Below are 17,420 nucleotides of genomic sequence, written 5' to 3'. Positions count from 1 at the left end.
ATGAATGTTTGCATTGTCCAGCATTCTGTCCATCAATTGTTTCTTTCCCATTTACATCAGTCAGGTATCCAGCGGAGGATGTCTGGTACGCATAAATGAACAAGGTATGGTTTGACTTGAGATCCTGTGAAAAATACCAGACCTGTACGTTTGTTGGCATTCACAAACACCACCCTGCCTCTTGCCCACCCATGGATTTACCCTAACAGACTACTGGAGTAAGTCGCCTTCAAGGATAAGCACAGTTATATAGGTAAAGAGATTGTGGTGTGCATTTAATAAAAGGGCGATCAATAGATAACTGTGTGTGCACCTTCTATTGACATTACTCTTCAGAGAAAAAGGACTCCGCTGTGAAAACTTTCAAAGTCGTAGCTTTGTGAGTGTTTACAAACACTTGTTATGCCTTTTCCAGCACTCCCTGTACTTCTTATCTTGAGAGAAGTGCTATAGCAAGTGTGTGAACGAGTCTATGCTTAAACATTTTTTCAGTGAGGTATGAGAAGAGATTTCATGAGTTGGAAAAAAAATGCATGTGAAGGAAATAAAGTGAAAAATAACTCTGCAATTGCAACTTTACCCTAAGCCTATACCTGCTGAATTTTCACTTTGCAGACAATTTGCAGACATAGGGATAAGGATGATGGTCATATTTCAGGAAAATTGCAAATGCCGAGGTTTTCTTGAGGCTTATCAAGTGAATTGTGCATCATAATAGATTTACAAAAATATATAAATAACTGGTTCACTCCTAGTCCTACCTCCACTGTTCTTACTTTTGTTAAATTGGCCTATTATTCTAACTTCTTTGGATCCAATTATTTTTTAATTCTGGGAGGACTTAATAGTAAAAGCACTATTATTGAGGGGGAGGGGCTGGTCTGATTATGAAAAAAATATAAACATTCATGTGCCTGTAAAACAAGCAAATGGTGTTGCGTTCAGGCATGGTGGATAAATGGACATATCCTGCCACTGAGAAAAACAACTGTGAAAGGATACAAGAGACCGTAAGATCCATGCAACATTTTCAGGACGGCCAACAAGGAAGCGTACATGGAATGAATAACAAAGTTATTGACAAAGCCAGTGGTTATCCTGAAAATATGATATTAATCCGGTCTATATTGAATGCCCCGGCACAAGATCATGATCATGTCTCCCAACGGATCCTGTATTCCACTAGAATGAAGAGATTTCATAAATGCTGCATTGCAAGTAAGGCCACTAATCCGTTTCCCATAAAAAAAACATACAGAGAAAAAAGAATATTATGTTAACATTTGTAGTCACTTCTTAGTTGGTTATGTAATTTGAAAAATAGGCATCCCGAGAAATCTCTGATGTAGTGACAATAGAGGCTTGTAGTATAACACTGCTTATTTATGACAGATTGAGCAGGAAATACTTGAAGAGGGACTCTTCAATATCACCACAGTATTTTCTAGTAACACACATAACCTTAATTTCCATTGTGTAGGAAAATGTTTGACCAAACAGGCTGAGCCCAAAATGTACAAATAAACACATAAACAAATACATTTCACATTAGGATACATGATAGGACTGTTGTCACTCAAAGCATTTACAAATGATAGCGCGCTCGACGCTCTCAAAGTTGTACGGGTGCATTATATTCATTTACGAACTGGACTCGCATATATTCCATTGTTTTACTGTAATTCGTGCTTTAAAATGAAATTTATATCTTCATATTAAAATCAGTAGAATGAATCTGTGACGCTATTTACAGGACTGTTCAGGATTTCTCATGTGTTTAGAGAAACGTAATCTTGCATCTGTATTATGAATATTATGAATATTAGGCAAATAAATGTATTCATTGTCTATAAATGTATTCGTATAGAGGCTCGTGTAACGGGCAAATGTTCTTAGGTTAGCCAATTGTAGGTCTAACTTTCGTTTTTCTTAAGTTTCATTTCTTCTCGTTTGCTGTCAAGTGTGAGTTAATTGAAATTTATGCGTGTGTGGAAAGTTTCCTTTCGCCCCTACAGCAGGTGCAGGAATTTGACCACGTTATTTTAGATTTAGGAAGATATATGGGGAGGAGAGGAATGCCTTTGAAGAGCCTGAACAGAGAGAAGGGTGGACACCTTTCATGCCCGGTGAATCCTGGGAACCAAGGTCGTCGGCGAAGGCCCAAATTAATTGGGAGTTGATGGAAAGTTACTCAAAAGAGGTGTTCACGGAATAGCGTATAATGTGACTTGCTAGGCGTGTAACTTTGTCTTTTTGTATTAGGCAAAGGGACAGATTTGCGGAACTTCTGCTTTTGACTGAGGAAGGAGAGCATCTTAGAACGAGCTCTGTAGCTTTACGTTACTAGACCCATTTAAAGAGAGTGTACTTCTTAGGGAGCTAACACATGCTGACACCTTTGAAGAAAATTCTCCTGGGAAAGTAGAAAGAGATGTCACTTTAGAAGTAGAGTAGGGACAGATTATTCTTTATTTTCGTAAATAAAAATGAAAAAGGATTTGGACGCAGTGTCCGTACTTAGTTGTGTTCTGATTTTGGAGTTCATTATTCTGTGCCTATTGTGCCGCATGAACTGTATTCGTAGATTGGGCTCTGTATTAGTATTTATGTATCTATACACTCTGATCTTGAGGTGTGTCTATATTTTGTTGTTTTTGGCTCTGTAATAAATTAACAAAACTTGAATCCAGAGTCTGTGGTCCTTTAGTCCAACGGGGAGGGGGGAAATGTATAATTGGTAACTTGCTTTCTTCCCTCTACACTTCATAGCAGGCATTAAAGACCATCGGCCAGGTGTTCCTAAGTAAATTTAGAATATGGAATCTGGCCCCATCACAAACATAGATCCCAAATAACTTGGAGTTGTAGATTGGCGTACAGTAAAAAGATGGAACTGTGACACATGGCTGTAATAGAATGTGAGAGCATGCATGAGATAGCTACTGCAGAATAGGTTTCAAGAGAGTGGCTCGCCAATAGTCAGAATGTGAAAGACGACAATAATGAAATTGTGAAGGACAGCTGCAATAACAAGGTGAAAGACAGATTAAGTGATTTGAGAGAGCTGGAAGTCAAGTCTGTGAAAAAGCTGAAGTAAGAATTTGTGACAAAGAGAATAAGCTGGCAATACAAGTTAGCCACTTGAGCCAAACTACATTTGACCGACCAGCCCCAATCACGGCAAATCTTGTTTTGGGTTTCTTGTGCTCTGGTGCCGGGAGGTCCTGGTCTGGCAGTTCAGGCTGCATGCTCCTATTAGAGCAAGTAAATATACAACAATAGTTCTGTGGGCCTCTTCTTCACAGATATTCAGTCAAACTCTCTCTCTTATTATGCAAAATATTTTGCTCCATTTATTCGCAAAATATATCAAATGAATATCAAACAAAAACAATTAGAGTGCAGACTGCGCAGTGCTCAAAAGTTCAGTAGTGAGCAGTATTTACAATGACCCACATATACAGTGGGATGCCTTAAAAACATTTTTAACTAAGCAACAGTCTGACAAATATCCATAGGTTACTGTCTACAATTTAATTGAGCAACAGACAATCCCCTTTGATTTTAAGGGTCTCTTCAGGACAAACCGTGCTATCTGGCACTCCACCTCCAAACATTTTGCTTATTGCTTGTGCTGGGGTTCCGTCCTAATAATAGATGTCTGGTTCACACTGTATTTAATCCCATGTGTGTGACTCATCCTGATTGCAGGCAGTAGTAGATGCAGCTTTGATGTGTACACGCAACCAACAAAGACGCGTAAACACATGGCATTTAATACAGTCTTTGACTGACTCATGATTGTGGGTGGAGCCGCAGAGTTGCAGCACCAGCACCAGACAACAGTGGATCCAGCAGCATGCCGATTAATGTGGCACGCCGAAACACAGAGGTGAAAAATCTACAGCCGACTGAGAGTGCTGGGAGGCTGACCGGGGAGGAACCATTGATATTTTTGCACCCACAACCGACTGCCCCTCATTCTGGGTCAACCTAAATAAAAGACTAAATTAAATTCCAAATAGGGCTTATATACTATTAGCAGGAGATTTTAAACTTCCCATGGACCTACTGTTAGACCATCCCCCTGCAAACGTAGACCGAGGAAATTCCACAACAAAATTAAAAACTTATGCTCAATACACAACCTAACTGACATATGGGGCTATTCAACCCCACTGGTAGCGAGTTCACTTTTTACTCCCTCCCACATAGCTCACACTCAAGGATTGACTACATCCTACCTAACTAGAAACTTACCCCTGCCTATTCCAATCCTAGGATTGAACCCATCATTATCTCGGACCATGCCTGTATTTCATTACACATTACAATATCTAACATTCAAAACCCAGACAGATTATGGCATCTCAACAAGACGCTACTAAGTGACCCAACCATCATAGACGAAATATGCGCTGCTATTGTTAATTACTTTTAATGAAAATGCCTCCCCAAAGATCTCTCCAGAAGTACTCTAGAAAACCTTGAAAGCAACACTCCGGGGCAGAATGATCAGTATTAGGACCAATAAAAATAAGTACGCCAGCAAAAAACTTGAAGAAATAGAATCTAAAGTAAAACAAACAGCATGAGTAACTTCTAGTCTGCAAACACTCTGTTGAAATGATCAACAAACTGAAAACCCTAAGATGTCAGTACAATAAACTCAGAAGCAAGAGAGCTCACATATGGCTAGACACCAACAAGGCAAAAAACGAAGTGAATTAAAAAAAACAGGAAATTCCTAGCAAACTACCTAACGGTCAAAAGCCAGAACACCCCAATTATTGCAATTAAGAGCAAAACAAGGAAAACAGAAATGGAGACTAAAAGCATAAACTTTTGCTTTGCACAATGTGATCAAGATTTATCAAATCCAGATTGGCAACCAGATTTCGAAAAATACCTCAAAACAACAATCTCCCATCACTCAAAGAAGTAGATCAGATAGCCATAAACAACCCGTTTGAAATGCCAGAAATAGATAAAGTGATCAAATCACTTAAAATAACGAAATCACAGGGACATGACAGCTTCATAGGCAGCTTCCACAAAACCTTCCATTAACAAATCATGCCGCACCTAAAATCCCTCTTTGATTTTTTTTCCTCTAATGGCAAAACAGTTCCAAAGTTCTCAGACGCCATAAAAACAGTTATCCACAAAGACAACGAAGACCCACTAGACACCAAAAAACTATAGGCCAATAACGCTACTTAATGTAGACTGTAAAATGTATGCAAAAATCATAGCTACAAGATTGGAAAAATTGCCACTTTCACTAATACATCCCTCCCAAACCGGTTTCATAAAGGGAAGACTTGCCTCTGATAATATCAGACTCTTTGTGCTTGTGCTAGGGGATGTCCTGTCTCCTTCCCTCCCTGGCAATGGCTATTGCCCTGGATTGCGAAAAAGCTTTTGACAAAGTCTCTTGGCCTTTCCTAAGATTGGTGTTAGAAATGGGATTTCTGGTTGGCTAGGGCAGGCGCCTAAGCCAGGCAGAGACCCCCACTCTAGTTAGGGCAAGGGAGTTACACACTGACGATAATCCCAGCTCACCCCCTTGGAAGCTTGTCACGAGCAGTCAGGCTTATCCCAGAGGCAATGTGAAAAGCGTTTGCGCAACACACACACACAGCAGCAACACACTAGGCACACCACAAAAGAAACTCCACACAAGGTTATATAAAAAATATCCTTTGTATCATCCGAAACACATTAAAATCATAATCACACAATATACACTGTGCCAACTGACACCAGGTAGAAATTCGCAGGGGATTATATTCATGACCAGGCCAATCGGGCCACGGTCAGAACCATCAGAGAGCACAAGTAGCAAATATAAGGCAACCAGTAACTACTGGCAAAATACAGTGCGAAGCATTATCACTTTAGGCATAGACACAGTATGTGCCATCATTATAGACATAAACACATTATGCATAAACGTCATAAACATAAACACATTATGCCATCTCTGTAGGCAAAAACAGATTATACAATAGGCGTCACCTTAGAAATGACCCCAGGCCAACTGGCCTTTCACTGGGGCCCCAATGCCCTCTGTCCCAAAGTCAGGGCTCTTAATTGTAAGGCCTTTCACTGGCCCTCTAGCTGCCTTGGCAGCGAAAACACTGTGCGCAATGCACTGGGGGTGTGGGGGTAAATCTCACCCCTTCCTTGGTACTCAAACACACATGCCCCCGTCGTTGCAGCTGCCCGCTCCCTCAAGACTGATTTGCATATGGCTGGGTTCAAACTGGAATGGCATGGTGAGCAAAAAAACGATGGATTTAGGTCCAGATCTCTGTACTGGGGTGAATGTATGACATTGTTCTGCATTCTGTCCATCAATTGTTTTTGCATTTGTCACCCCGAGTGGGACGGGTATGCCCAGACGTGGGTCCTGTGCTTGCCATGCCACTGGAGTCAAGCTATTCTGGCTGAAGAGGGGTGAAACCCCGAACCCGGTCCTAGGATGCTTAGTTCCAGTCCAGGGAGGACCTGGCCTCGCAGTTCGGGCTGGAATGTTCCCATTGGGCACAGGGTCAAGACTGATTTGCATAGGGCTGGGTTCAAACTGGAATGGCATGGTGAGCAAAAAAACGATGGATTTAAGCCCAGATCTCTGTACTGGGGTGAATGTATGACATTGTTCTGCATTCTGTCCATCAATTGTTTTTGCAAGATTAGCACTGGCATTAAAAGTGCCTTTGAACTCCCACTTCGAGATTAAAGCAAAATTACCCAAAGCTGTAGCTGCCCGCGCTTGTGCGGTGCAGCTGTGACAAAGCACTGGCACCAACAATGTCTTACAGGGCCTCTTCACCGGGGCTCTCCCGGTGCCTCTCACAGCATCAAAAAATGCACACTGGTCGCCCCCCTCACCACGGCTCTGCTTGAATCCTCTGGTCTTCCTCTTTGGGCACAAGCACCGGGGCCGTCTGCTTGCGTCGGCTCCGCTCACAGAGGGAGGGGCTGCAGAAATCAGCCAAGTGGAGCCCGCAAGTTTCCGGTCCCTTTCTCTGGGTTCGGAGCAATCTGGGAAGCTCCGTCCTCCTCTGGTCGGCATGCGGGGCTCTCCACAGTGTATGTGAGCCCTGCCCACGGTCAGGGACGAGACGCCTGACTTCCTCCTCGGCTGTGTGAGGCTCTGCCCACAACCAGGCGGCACTTGCCTGGCTTACGGGTTACTTTGCGGCAGCCGCAGCGGCTCTCTCCTCGCCAAAGTGCAGGGTAGGCTCCCACCTTTAGTTTAAACACTAATGCAGGGTGGGCTCCTGCTCCCATAAGCAGCGGCAGTGCGGAGTGGGCTCCTGCTCTGCTGCAGGAGTACCCACAATGCGGGGAAGGCTCCTGCTTCGCTCCCAACAGCACGCAAATGCGGGGTGGGCTCCCGCTGTCCTCTCGCAGCAGGGGGGAATCCCCACACTGGGATTCGCTCCAGGAGACTTCACAGCCAAGCGCTGCAGGCCACCAACAGTCCTCCTGGAGTAGAAACATAGAGCTCACGAGGCGCTAAGCCACCAAAAGTTTCAGGGCAACGACTGGGCCCAGGAAGGCCAGCTCAAAGAGCCCCCCCTCCAGGGAGGCAGTCCCTCATGTGTGGTTCTTCCTGGGGCCCAGCAGCAGCAAGTCCCAAAGTAGCACAAGGTAGCACAAGCACATGGGGGTCGCAGCCCCAATATTTATACAACATTTTCCTTTGAGCTGACACAGGGCTTGGGGAAACCAGCCTCAACTGGTTCTGAGGGGTGTTGAAGCACTCTGTTTACCAGACTTCCACCCTCCTTTGGTAGATGGGGCTCAGTCATTAGATACGCCACAGGGGGGCAGAACCAGCATTCACCTAGGTAGGCACAGACCTATTCAGGGTCAGGGGACTACTCCTCCCACTACTCCAAATGCAGATCTTCCATTCAGCCTAGCGCTGACTCACCCTTCCCTCCCTGGAGCCACACACCTCAGCAGCCCCTGTCACTCCAGAGCCAGACATGCAATACACATCAGGCAGGCAGGCACATAGCACACAAAAATGCCAACTTCTGAAAGTGGCATTTCTAAAATAGTGATAATAAATCTACGCACACCATTGCGCAGCATTTATTATTACTATTCCAAACATACCACATTTTACCATGCTGCTCCTCTCATATCAGTGAGAAACCAAAATGACTGTTTGTCACTACCAGGACACATCACACACTTAAGGTACATGTCCTACCTTTTACCTACAATGCACCCTGCCCATAGGGCTAGCTAGGGCCTACCTTAGGGGTGACTGACATGCAGTAAAAGGGGGGTCACAGACGTGGCACACACTTAAGGTGTCAAGACACAGCGGCAGTAACACTGCACACACAGGCCCTGCAATGGCAGAGGCCTGAGACAGGTTTGAAAGGCTACTTTGGTGGGCGGCGCAATCAGTGCTGCAAGTCCACCAGTAGCATTTAATTTACTGGCCCTGGGTATCTGAGATACCACTTTACAAGGGACCGACAGGTAAATTAAATATGCCTAACAGGTGTAGACCAATCTTACCATGTTTACCACAGAGAGCACACGCACTTTACACTGGGCAGCTGTGCTAAAGTGCCCAGAGTCCTAAAACCACCAAGACCATGTCAGAAAAAAGAATAGGAGGGAGGCAAAAAGTTCATGGATGACCCTGCAAAAAGGGCCAAGTACAACAATTGGTAATCCTCAAATTTAACCTATGACTAGCCTTTGAATGAATGGTATTCGGACTATGCGATAACCCATCAGCCAGAGTCAGAGTAAATGGTTCCCTCTCTGAGAGGTTTGCACTATTGCAAGGCACCAGGCAAGGATACCTCCTCTCTCCTTTACTCTTTCTTCTAGCCATTGAGCCCTTTCTAACTGAAATACAACACAATACCACCATAACGGGCATCCCATTTGATTCTAAAACCTACAAGTGGCAACATATGCCGACAATGTCCTCATCTTCTTGAAGATGCAGATGTAGCCATACCTGAAATCCTAAACTTGATGAATGCCTATGCCAAAGCTTCAGGTTACACATTATAGAGAAAACAGAAGTCTTCCCCCTAAATCTGCTCTTCAGCCCTACAATTTTTGGTAATAGTAACCTCAAATGGTAAAACCATCACCTTAACTACTGGGGCTTCAACTCTATAAATCGCCGACCAACACGCTGAAAACAATCTTGTCAATAAAATACAGGACCATATCAGGACATGGTCACCCACACACATGACTTGGTGGGGCAGATTAAATTGCACCAAAATGCTAATAATCCCACAGGTGAACTTAATAATAAGTATGTTCCCTCTAAAACTTTCTGCTACCTTTACTCCTCTACAAGTCTATCCCTCAATGTATTTGGTGTGGTAAAAAGCTAAGAATCTCAACCAAAGTCCAATTACTGGACAAGGAGAAAGGTGGAGTTGGTCTTCCAACTTCAACAAACTTCAAATGGCATTCTTACTCAAATAAGCTATACATTAGATTCATCAGAACCCTCCGCTCCCTCCACCTATCTAGGCAGACATTGAGACAGGTCTCCTCTCCCTGTTCACCCACCCCTAGCTGCTATCTCTATGATGCACTTTGAGTCCCTACACTCCTCAAATATAATCAGGGACACATTACTAGCAGTAAAGCACTTGGATGGCAAACACACTGTCAACTTTAAACACTCTTCCTATGTCTCACTATGCACCACCCACTGATAAACATTAATGGAAAATCCCTCCACTTGCACACCTGGTTATTGTTTAACATCTAACACATTAAAGATGTGAATGATAGAGTCAACCCGATTCCCTTCTCTCTCTTTAAAACATCCTTCAACATCCCAGACATGGAATTTTATAACCTTCTCCAACTCAGAATCATGATTAACTGTAATCATTCCTTCCTAAAGCCACAAAATTCAAGCACTCCAAAGAACATAGCTTTAGTCTGTACTCAGGACCACCAAGCCTCTAAACTTTATAAATTTCTTTGCGAACAGATGCCCAAATCTATACAAAAATCTCAAAACAAATGGTACATCTCCTGCCTCAAAGAAGGCTACGCTCATCTTTCAGAGAAAATGTGGTCACAAAATTGGAAATGTGTAACTAAGCTCAAAATCTCCCACATCATCTCACAGTGTAAATACTGACTGCTACATAAATCCTTTTGGACCCCAAGCCAACTCTTCAGGCTGGGGATAATAAACTCAGACAAATGCTGGGATTGCTCAACCGAGGTTAGGGACTTCGAACACATGCTATTTTCTTGCCCTTTGCTCTGTTCATACTGTAGAGATACCAACAAAACCATAAACAACATCTTCCACTGTAAAGTAACTCCAGACCCAATCCTCACATGCTTAGCCTCCTGGGCTCTTCCTGATCCCCCCACTAAACAAGACAGCGCTCCTATTATTTAACTTACTACTCATGTTGGGAGTCAAAACTATCCTTTGTGAATGGAAATACTTCAAATCTGTTTCTTGCCACATTTGGTGGGTCTGGGTATGCTTCCTCAGAAGCTTGGACAACATTATTCTCAACCAAAGTCTCCAGCACAATAAATCCAGACTGCTATGGTTACCTGTAGATGCTTACATACAGACTACCACACCTTCAGATAAGGGTCTTGAGTTGATTCCTACCCAACAACCTTCCCTTTACAATTGGGCTCTTGGGATATCCCCCCTCCTGCCCCCACTTCATTTCTTCCCTGTTTCACTATTCCTCTAACTTATATTTTCCTCTTCACTCCACTTTCCCCTCATACAAGAAGTATACCGTCACCATCTAAATATGGGAGCTTTACACAAATGCTATAATACCTAATGAATTTTGCTGATCTGACCTATCCAATGAATTTTGCTGATTTGATCTGCAGTGCCTTCACATTGCCTTGTATAAATTCTACAAATGTTTTTTATTGGCTACTCATATAATAATTTTAATGACTTGATCCGCAATGCCCTTACATTGCCTTGCATGAAATCTACAAATATTTTTATTGGCCTCTCATATAATTTGCAAAGTATCACTGTACTCTCTTTGCATCTCATCTATTTTCTTTTATTGCATGAAAATGTTGATATAAACAATAAATCAAAAAAACTCTCTGAGTGAAGAATACAGTAAATTTTAATTTAAACTCTAAAAGCTGTTGGCATTGGTGTTTGTTCCCCCAGCACAAGTAGATGACCTCTTATGAGAATTATTTCATAGTGAGTATTATGGTGAAAATAGATTATAATTGAAACCCATTATAAATTACTATCTATATAAATTAATTGGCATAATAAAAAGGTCAGGTCGTCTTAGACAACCTTAATGTAATGTCTATCAAGTAATGAACTTCGACTAGACCAATTTTGAAGAGGGTGCACACCAACAATACCATAAAGGGTTGCCTCAATTGGTAGAACCAATTGTACACTTTATAAAGCCCTTGAAATGCTAAAAAAAGTATAGAGTTGCCAGAAAATAAGTATAACACATTATATTTCACTTATTCCACACCTGAAAGTTTAAAATTAAAACAAAAGGAATTGCAGCACTTTTAACCAAAGTGAGACAAGCTGACAATATTTTTTGGTTTACAATTCCTGGACATGCTAGCGTACACACATTAAATCCTGATGCCAATCTCCCTAAGTTAAAATAGGTTTGTAACATTTCTTACGAAACATAACAAACTACCTAAGGTAAACCATCATTTAACCTCATATACCCAACATCACAATTCTGTGCAATATATAAAAAAAGAAAAAAATCCAGTTCTGATAAATCCATCATCCTAGTCCTGCTTTATTCCAAAATATGCAACTAACCTATGCGAAAATCCTATTGTATTTAGAAAAATAACCAATGAAAAAATAAAAAAGGGAAAGGAGGTAGTGTTATTCATGGGTAATTCCAGAACGCCCTTTATTGAAAAAAAAAATGTGCCTCAAGAGCTCCAAACTGTCTGATGGTTATGTAGTCCAATCCCCCAAAAAAGAAGCATTAGAAATCTATCCAACAAAAAATTCTCCAATTGAAAACTGAAAAGTAAATGAAAAGGGTATGATTATTCAAGGGAACCTCCAGGAACCCTCCTCCCAGCGCCTCAGCAGCTTCAAAATCGTTTATCCCCATGTAGTCCACTCCCAAAAGAAAATAATGTTTAGAAAAATGAACAATAAAACCAAACCAATGGAAAACCACAAAATAAAGAATGGAGATTAGCATTATTCCAGAGTGGCCTTCTGAACCATTCCATCTTTTTACTAAAAAAAAGTGCTTTGATATCACCCAAAAAAAATTAGTTTTGATAACACACAATACCTGTGTTGAAGGAACAAAGCACAGGACAGACAAAATAGTACAAATCTTACCCAAACTATATAAGCACATTTTAATATACAAAATGTTTTGCAATTGCAAACCCTGCGATTTGCAAAACTACTGGGTATGCAACAGCAAAATACCAATATCTTATTTACAAAGCCCATTTTACAAGTCAGAAAAGTTTTTCCGACTTCTAAAGTGTTATTTTTTAGCCCATATCAAATTGTGAGGATGAACAATGAGTGTCAGTAAATTTACTTGTGCTTAACCCTATGATAGCTCGGCACAAACGCAAACAGGCTTAAAGGCACTCTGATAAATATCTATGCAGCACACAATCAGTTATAACGTGAAAACACAACACAATGCCAATCCCACATCAATTTAGAAAACTAGAGTAGAATGTATTAAATAAACTGAGACCAAACCAACAAAAATACAATCAGTAGAACCGGAGATATGCAGTTTTAAAGGTCGAAGTAAAAATAGTGGCAAGAAGCAGAAAGAGCTGAATGTGGGTATCTGGCCGGGGTAGACCAGGACTAAAGTCACAGGTTCAGGCCAACCATGATGGAGTTTGGGCTGGATAAAGGGACCAGGTTAGTCCCACTGAAAATGTTACCTTCTCCAATTCCGGCGCGCCCAGTTAATAACTACAGGAGGAGCTTAACTGATGCCAGCCAAGGGTCCAGGAACTAGGGAGGCACTGCTTGAGAATCAGGAACTCACTCCAGCAGAGACCTGCAGGACTCAGGCAGTTCCAATCGCAGGTTCAGGCAGGTCCAGTTGCAGGTCCAGGCAAGGCCAGTTGCAGCAGGTCAGCTGGGCAGTTGCAGGGAGGCCTCTGGAGCTTGTTGCGTCACTGAAGCTCAAAATAGGAAGTCAGCCAACCAACCCTTGGACTTACTCAGGTTAACCTGGGATGAAAGGAGAAGGTCCAGTCTTCCTTCTCAAAGAGCTGGGCAGGCCTCAAGCAGCAGGGTAGTCCTCTTGCCAACAAGGCAGACCTCAAGCAGCAGGGCAGTCCTCTGGGGAACAAGGCAGGTCTCAAGCACTGGGCAGTCCTCTAAGGAACAAGGCAGTCCTTCTTCTGCGATTTACACAGGTCCAGGAGAAATCTAATGAGTGGCTCAGGACGTCCAATATTTGTACCTGGTGCCACCCTTTAAAGTGAGGGAAACTTCAAGTTCACCCCCGAATCTGGTTCAGGAAAGTTACTCCATTCCACTTGCTTCTCCTTCCCAAGTGCCAAGTGGTCCAGGGTGACAATAGACTGGTGTCAAGTTTATTTGTGAGTGTGCTAGAGGCAGCCCTTTGAAATGTTATTACAGCAGAGAATAGCTCCGCTCCTACTATCCCGGCCTTCCCCTAGCTACACTCAGTCCAATTGTTCAATGTATGGGCCCAATATGCATTCCTGATATTGGAGCAATTAACAGGCCCAGACTGCTGGAAGTTCCTAAAAGGCCTCAGACAGTTTATAGTTGGAAAATGCCAACTTTCTAAAAGTGGCATTTTCAAAATTGTGATCTAAAATCTGACATTACCATTAGATTTTAAAGGTACAACTCATTTGAGACAAAACATGACAAAACATGACATTTCCACCTGTTCCCAATCAAACATTGGCACTTATTAAATGCAATGAGGTAACACAATGTTATCCTATGGGAGAGATAGGCCTCACAGGAGCTTTTCACTACCAGAAAATGTAAAACTTTAAAACGCACGTCTGAAGTTTAAAATACAATGCACCCTGCCCAATGTGCTGTTTAGGGCCTACTTTAGGGGTGGCTTATATGTAATACAAAAATGTTTAGGTCTGGTAAAAAGTTAATTTTTCCAGGTCGAATTGTCAGTTTAAAACTGCACTGCAAGCTGCAACAGCTTGCCTGAGATATGTTTTAAAAGGCTACTTTTAGTGGGTGGCAAAATGAGTGCTGCTGCCCACTAGTAGCATTTAATTTATAGGCCCTAGGTACCCGTGGCACCATATGCAAGAAACTTTCAAGTAATTTTATGCACCAATTAGGTGTAAACTGATTGTATCATGTATTAGGGGGAAAGCAGTGTTAAAGTGCACAGAGTCCTACAAGCCAATACAATTTGGTTCAGTAAATAGGAAGTGTGAAGGCAAAAGGGCTAAGGGTGACCCTGCAGAGTGGGCCAATTCCAACACTAGACATCAATGGTTTGTCAGACAACTCCATTTGCAAACCATTGACTAATTAGTGATCTCTCAAAGGAGGTAGTAAGTGGTTTACAAAGGGAAAGGGGACCCCTTCCCCTGTGGACTCCGGTTGGTCAAGGGAAGCAGGCTGTGATCCAGGAGTAGTAGAGCCATCTTAGTAGTGTTCACTGTGATGTTCTTGCCGTACAACGTAATGCTTGCAATATGAAGGTAGCGCACCTATAGAAGTTCATATTCCCTGACCAGCTGTGTTAGCCCAACACTTTGGCCAACTTGCTTTGACCCACAAAAACAGGGCACTTCACTTGTGCCCAGCAGAGCACTTCCGAAGATGGTCATTGAGGTTCTAGCATCTCTTGCAGCCTTGGTGGTGACCTAGACTGCAACACTAGATCTGCCTCTAGGCCACAAGCTTTGCTCCATTTCCAGGAGAGGAGCACCATAGCTGTTTTTTTCTCAGATACTGCCCTGGTGTATACTAAACCACTCCCCCCAGATCCCTCCACCCTAGGCACAATAACAGCCTATTGAGGTTGGCATGCAGCCTGTGTCTTGTTAAGCACAGTTGATGCTTGCAGGACATTTAGGCCTCAGGCCCTGGGACTAGCCCAGGGGCCAGCAGGACATTACACAGTGGGCAAAGACCTGCTTCCCTCCCACCACAACGTCGACCATGATCATCTTTTCATTCACCTCATTTTCGCTGGTTTTCGGGCTACTACCAATAGTACCAGGGAGAATCCCTTCGGTGCATTTCCCACTGGAGTGAGTAATCACATATTGGCTCTAGAGTGCTGCATGCTGACTCCCATGATGGCCTCCTTTAGTGTGGTTGTGAGCAGGCATGGAACTCTGTATCAGAAGAGGAAGGACTGCTTGGTGATAGATTAGCAGGGGCTGCACTCACTTGCACTTGTCATGCATAGAGAAATCTACATTACTGGATCTTCAATGGCATACTTCAGGGACACCAGGGACAATACACCTTGACATAAAGGCTGGTGATGGAGATCCTTCCTGGGTTATAGCAAACCAAAGTTCAGTTCTACTTGCACAATTCCTTTTAGTTATCCACTCTGTAAAAAATAATTTGCTCCTAAGGGTGAGATACTGAGAGAGGGTGAACTCAAGTAACTGTTATACATAGTACTGTAAAAGAGGTGGCCAAGTCAACAAATTAACAGGATGAGCCGAGCTAAGGATCTGTCTTGACACTATGAGCCCATGTTACTTCTTAAAGTGCAGTCACAAGCTGAGTCATGTGAACATTTGACATGGAAATCATGCAACAAATATCATGTACAAATATGATAAAGTGTATTTTCAATTCGAAAATGTATATTTCTTTATAAGAGTTTTATCTTAGTACATCCAAATATTTCACTGCATTGAAAGGCATTTATTAAACATGATAGTTTTTTAAACATCAGTTTAGAAACATTCATGGACCCACACCCCTCCCCGATGACAATACCATCAGTGAACTAAGAGGCAATTCAGTTTTCATGTGCACCCTATATGTGGGCTATATTCTTATTTCACACTGAACAAAATAATGGTCTATTGATTCAAACACAAGAATGATGTTGACAGCACGCATCCTTACCTCTTTCCAAGTTTTGTTGCATGCAAAGCTGAAAAAAGAGGAGGCACAAAAAACACGATTGGCCAGTGTCACACTATTTGGTCAAGTGGCAAAGTCAGGATAATTCTCACTCCTGTTTGACATCAATATGTAATGCTTTGACTTTCATAGGAAAAAGAAGCCACATGAAAGTTACTCTCATTTTGGGCTCGAGGGCTGAAGAGGACCTAGAACTGAATCAGAGCCTGGCATCTGGCTCAATCCTTCAGTGGTTCCCCACGTCAATACATTACTCTGGGTAATGTGTGTCTAAAGTAGGCTGAGATGCTGCTTCCAGTGTGTTACCTGTTTTGTATGTCAGAATTTCTAAGCTTGTACAGCTGCTGACATTTTGTACCTGTGCTGCGTGTGAGGGGAATGTACACTGCTGCCAAATGCTGCACATTGTGTGTATGTGTTTACACACAGATTTGGACTGCCACCGCAGCTGCCGTCCATGTTCTCGTCACCTGAGGGAAATATGCAATGTTTCGTGCCAGATCGGTAGGTGTTCTATGGGTTTGGGGGAAGTGTGTACTCCTTTCCATCGCTGGTCCTTTTTTTGTGAGTATAAATCTTGCTTTGCATGTGCTTTTCTATACAGGTGTACAAATCTGAAATGCTGCTTATTCATTGTATCTAAGGGAGGCTTGAAATGGTGCTAACAGTGTCACATTTGTTCCTTGTCTCTGAGGGAAACTTGCATTCGCTCTGCAGTCACACACTTATCCCATGTTTTGAAAAAAGCTTAAACAGACTGGCTCTGCTGTAGCATACTTGCTCCATGTCTTTTAAGGAAGCTTGTACTGGCTACCTCTGCAGTACCACACTTCTTTCAGGCCTTTGAATAATGCTTTTAATGGCTTTGCAGTGCCACAGTTGTTCCATGACTTTGAAAGAAGTTTGCTGTGGCCCTGCTGTGCCACAATTCTTCCATGCCTTTGAATGAAGCTTGCACTGGACCTGCAGTGCCACATTTGTTCCATGCCTTTGAAGAAGGCTTTCATTGACTTATCCTGCAGCAGTCCACTTGTACCATGTCTTTGAAGAAAGCTTGCACTTACTGGCATTTCAGAACCACTCTGTTCCATGTCTTTGGAGGAAACTTGCACTGGTCCTGCAGTATCACGCTAGTGCCATGTGAGCCAAGGACCAACCAGTTGCACTCCTACTCTCTGTATTCTATCTCTGTGTATATTAGGTCTGACCAAAAGACAGTTTTAACTGTCTCACCAGCATCATGCGTTCTCAAAGATAACACATGATCTTG

Source organism: Triturus cristatus, chromosome 8 (genome assembly GCF_964204655.1).
Source record: "Triturus cristatus chromosome 8, aTriCri1.1, whole genome shotgun sequence".
Taxonomy (NCBI): domain Eukaryota; kingdom Metazoa; phylum Chordata; class Amphibia; order Caudata; family Salamandridae; genus Triturus; species Triturus cristatus.
The sequence above is the reverse complement of the archived record's forward strand: the minus strand, read 5'-3'. Positions refer to the sequence as shown.